Source organism: Chiloscyllium plagiosum, unplaced genomic scaffold (assembly GCF_037043375.1).
Source record: "Chiloscyllium plagiosum isolate Xiang-an unplaced genomic scaffold, Cpla_swu_hap1 HiC_scaffold_18, whole genome shotgun sequence".
NCBI lineage: Eukaryota > Metazoa > Chordata > Chondrichthyes > Orectolobiformes > Hemiscylliidae > Chiloscyllium > Chiloscyllium plagiosum.
The window spans coordinates 107,760,657-107,765,400 of NW_028270156.1; positions in this window are offsets into that span (position 1 = coordinate 107,760,657).

Here is a 4,744-nt window from a genome sequence, read left to right on the forward strand (position 1 = left end):
CCCCCCCGTACACACCCCCCGTCTCCCCCTCTGTCCCCCTCTCTCTGTCCCCCTCTCTCAATCCCCCCGTCCCCGCCTCTCTGTCCCCCTCTCCGTCACTCTCTCTCCGTCCCTCTCTCTCTGTCCCCTCCTTTCTTTGTCCCCTCTCTCTCCATTCCCCTCTCTCTGCCTTCCTCTCTCTATCTTCCATCTCTGTCCCCCTTCTCTCTGTTCCCCCTCTATGTCCCCCCCTCTGTCCCCCCTCTCTCTCCGTTCACTTCTCTCTGTGTCCCCTCTTTCTATCCCCCCCTCTGTCAGCCCCTCCCCCTCCCTCTGTCCCCCCCTCTGTCCCTCCCTCTCTGTCCCCCCTCTCTGTCCTCTTCTCTCAATCCCCCCCGTCCCCCTCGTCTCTCTGTCCGCCTTCTCTCTGTTCCCCCTTTCTCTGTCCCCCCTCTCTCTGTTCCCCCTCTCACTGTCCCCCTCTCTCTGTCCACCCTCTCTCTCTTCCCCCTCTCTTTACCCCCCTCTCTCCCCATCTCTCCCTTACCTCTCTCCCCCATTCTCTTGTCGCCCTCTCGTTCTGTCCCCTCCCTCTCTGACCGCCCCTCTCTCTGTTCCCCCCCCCCCTGTCTCCCCCTCTCTGTCCGTCCCCTCTGTCCTCCTTTCTCTTACCTCCTCTTTCTTTCCCCCGCACTCTCTGCCCCCCTCTTTCTGTCCACCCACTCTCTGCGCCCCCATCTCTCTTTCCCTCTTCTCTCAATGTCCCCCCTCTCCCTGTCCCCACTCTCTCTGTCCCCTCCCTCTGACCCCATTCTCTCTCTGTTCCCCCTCTCTGTACCCCCTGCTCTCTCACCCTCCTCTCTGTCCCCACTCTCTCTGTCACCATCTCACTCTGTCCCTCCCTCTCTCTCTCTGTCCCCATCTTTCTGTCCACCCCTCTCTCTTTGTACCCCTCTCTCTGTCACCCACTCTGTTCCCCCACTCTCTTCCCCCTCTCTCTACCCCCCTCTCTCTCCCCTATCACTCCACCCCCACTCTCGCCCCACTCTCTTGTCCCCCTCTCTCTCGCTATGTCCCCCCTCTTTCTCTGTCCCCCTCTCTTTCTCTGTCCCCCCTCTTTCTCTCTGTCCCCCTCACTCTCTCTGTCCCCCTCTCTCTGTCCCCCCTCACTTTTTCTGTTCCCCACTCTCTCTGTCCTCTCTCTCTGTACCCCTCTCTCTGTACACAACTCTCTGCCCTCTCTGCCGCCCCTCTCTCTGTGACCCCCACTCTTTCTGCGCCCCCCACCCCCAGTTTCTCCCGCTCTCTGTCCCCCTCTCTCGGTCAACCTCTCTCTCTCTGCCCCTCATTCTCTCTGTCTCCCTCTATCTGTCCCCCCTTCCTCTGTCCCCCACTCTCTCTCTGTCCCCCACTCTCTCTCTGTCCCCCTCTCTCTGTCCCCCTCTCTTTCTGTCTCCCTCTCTCTATCCCCTCTTTCTCTGTCCCCTTTCTCTCTGTCCCTCCTTCTCTCTGCCCCTCCGCTCTCAGTCTGACCCCTCCGTACCACTCACTCTGCTCCCCTCTGTCCCCCTCACTCTGTCACCCCATCTCTCTTTCTCCCTCTCTCTCTGTCCCCTCTCTCTCTGTCCCCCTCTGTCTCTTCCCCCCTCTCTCTTCCCCCCTCTCTCTTCCCCCCTCTCTGTTCCCCCCTCTCTGTTCCCTCTCTCTGTTCCCCTCTCTCAGTCCCCCCCTCTCTCTGTCCGCCCTCTGCCCCATCTCTCTGTCCCCCCTCTCTAACCCCATTCTGCCCTCTCTCTCTGTCACCCTCTCTGTACCCCACTCTCTGTCCCACTTCTCCCTGTCTCCTTTCTATCTGTCCCCTTCACTCTGCACCCCTCTCTGTCCCCTTCTATGTACGCCCTCTCTGTACTCCCCTCTCTGTCTCCCTTCTCCCTGTACCCCCTCCCTCTGTCCCCTCTCTCTCTGCCCCCTCTCTGTCCCACTCTCTCTGTACTACTCTCTCTGCCCCTCCTCTCTCTCTCTGTTACCCCGCTCTCAGTCCGCCCCCTCTGTCCCCTTCTCTCTTTCGCCCTCTCACTTTCCCCCCTCTCTCTTTCCCCCTTTCTCTTTTCCCCCTCTATCTGACCCCCTCTCTCTGTCCCCCTATTCCACCCTCTCTACTGCACCCCCGTCTCTTTGTCCCCCCTTTTCCCAGTCCCCACCCTCTCTGTCCCCCTTCTCCCTGTCCCCACCCTCTCTGTCCCCCTTCTCCCTGTCCCCACTCTCTCAGTTCCCCCTCTCTCTGTCCCCATCTCCGTCCCTACCCTCTCAGTCCACTCGCTCTCTCTGTCCCCCTCCACTCTGCCCCCTCTCTCTGTCCCCTTTCTCTCTACCCCCCCTCTCTGTTCTCCCCTCTCTGTATCCCCCTCTCTGTACCCCCCTCTCTCAGTCCCCCCTCTCTCTGTCTGCCCTCTGCCTCATCTCTCTGTCCCCCCTCTCTATCCCCATTCTGCCCCCTCTCTCTGTCACCCTCTCTGTACCCCACTCTCTGTCCCAGTTCTCCCTGTCTCCTTTCTATCTGTCCCCCTTCTCTCTGCACCCCTCTCTCTGTCCCCCTCTATGTACGCCCTCTCTGTACTCCCCTCTCTGTCTCCCTTCTCCCTGTACCCCCTCCCTCTGTCCCCTCTCTCTCTCTCTATCCAACCTCTTTCCCGCTCTCCCTGTCCCCTCCTCTTTCTGTCCCTCCTGCTGTCCCCTTCTCTGTTCCCCTCTTTTCTGTCCCCATTCTCTCTGTTCCCTTCATCTCTGTCCCCCCCTCTCTGAACCACCTCTCTCTCTGCCCCCTCTCTCTGTCCCCCTGTCTCTGTACCACTCTCTCTGCCCCCTCTACCCCTCCCCTCTCTCTGTCCCCCCGCTCTCAGTCCGCCCCCTATGTCCCCTTCTCTCTTTCGCCCTCTCACTTCCCCCTCTCTCTTTCCCCCTCTCTCTTTCCCCCCTCTATCTGAGCCCCTCTCTCTGTCCCCATTCCCACCTCTCTACTGCACCCCCGTCTCTCTGTCCCCCCTTCTCCCAGTCCCCACACTCTCTGTCCCCCTTCTCCCTGCCCCCCCTCTCTCTGTCCCCATCTCCGTCCCTACTCTCTCAGTCCACCCTCTCTCTCTGTCCCCCTCCACTCTGCCCCCTCTCTCTGTTCCCGCGCTCTCTACCCCCCTCTGCCCCCTCTCTCTGTTCCCCCCTCTCTCTGTACCATTTCTCTCTGTCCTCCCTCTCTCTCTGTCCCTCTCTCTCTGTCCCCATCTCCGTTCCTACCCTCTCAGTCCACTCGCTCTCTCTGTCCCCCTCCACTCTGCCCCCTCTCTCTGTCCCCTTTCTCTCTACCCCCCTCTCTGTTCCCCCCTCTCTGTATCCCCCTCTCTGTACCCCCCTCTCTCAGTCCCCCCTCTCTCTGTCTGCCCTCTGCCTCATCTCTCTGTCCCCCCTCTCTATCCCCATTCTGCCCCCTCTCTCTGTCACCCTCTCTGTACCCCACTCTCTGTCCCAGTTATCCCTGTCTCCTTTCTATCTGTCCCCCTTCTCTCTGCACCCCTCTCTCTGTCCCCCTCCATGTACGCCCTCTCTGTACTCCCCTCTCTGTCTCCCTTCTCCCTGTACCCCCTCCCTCTGTCCCCTCTCTCTCTCTCTCTCTATCCAACCTCTTTCCCGCTCTCCCTGTCCCCTCCTCTTTCTGTCCCTCCTGCTGTCCCCCTCCCTGTTCCCCTCTTTCTGTCCCCATTCTCTATGTTACCCTCCTCTCTGTCCCCCTCTCTCTGAACCACCTCTCTCTCTGCCCCCTCTCTCTGTCCCCCTCTCTCTGTACCACTCTCTCTGCCCCCTCTACCCCTCCTCTCTCTCTTTCCCCCCGCTCTCAGTCCGCCCCCTATGTCCCATTCTCTCTTTCGCCCTCTCACTTCCCCCTCTCTCTTTCCCCCTCTCTCTTTCCCCCCTCTATCTGAGCCCTTCTCTCTGTCCCCATTCCCCCCTCTCTACTGCACCCCCGTCTCTATGTCCCCCCTTCTCCCAGTCCCCACACTCTCTGTCCCCCTTCTCCCTGTCCCCCCCTCTCTGTCCCCATCTCCGTCCCTACCCTCTCAGTCCACCCTCTCTCTCTGTCCCCCTCCACTCTGCCCCCTCTCTCTGTTCCCGCTCTCTCTACCCCCCTGCCCCCTCTCTCTGTTCCCCCTCTCTCTGTACCATTTCTCTCTGTCCCCCCTCTCTCTCTGTCCCCCTCTCTCTGTCCCCCTCTCTCTCTGTCCCCTCTCTCCCTGTCCCCCCTCTCCCTGTAACCCCTCCCTCTGCCCCCCCTCTCTCTCTATCCAACCTCAGTCCCCCCTCTTTCTGTCCCCCCTCTTTCTGCCCCCCCTCTTTCTGTCCCCCGTTTCTGTCACCCTCCTCTCTGTCCCCACTCTCTCTGTCTCCCTTCTCTCTGTCCCTTTCTCTCTGTACCACCTCTCTCTCTGTCCCCCTCTCTCTGACCACCTGCCCCTCCTCTCTCTGTCCCCCTCTCTCTGTACCACACTCTCTGCCCACTGCCCCTCCTCTCTCTCTGTCCCCCCGCTCTCAGTCTGCCCCCTCTGCCCCCTCCCTCTTTCCCCCTCTCTGTCCCTCCTCTATCTGACCCCCTCTCTCTGCCCCCCCTTGTACCTGTCACCACTCTCTCTGTCCCACTTCTCCCTGTCCCCACCCTCCCTGTCCCCTTCTCCTGTCCCCACTCTCTCTGTACCCCTCTCTCTGTCCCCCATCTCCGTCC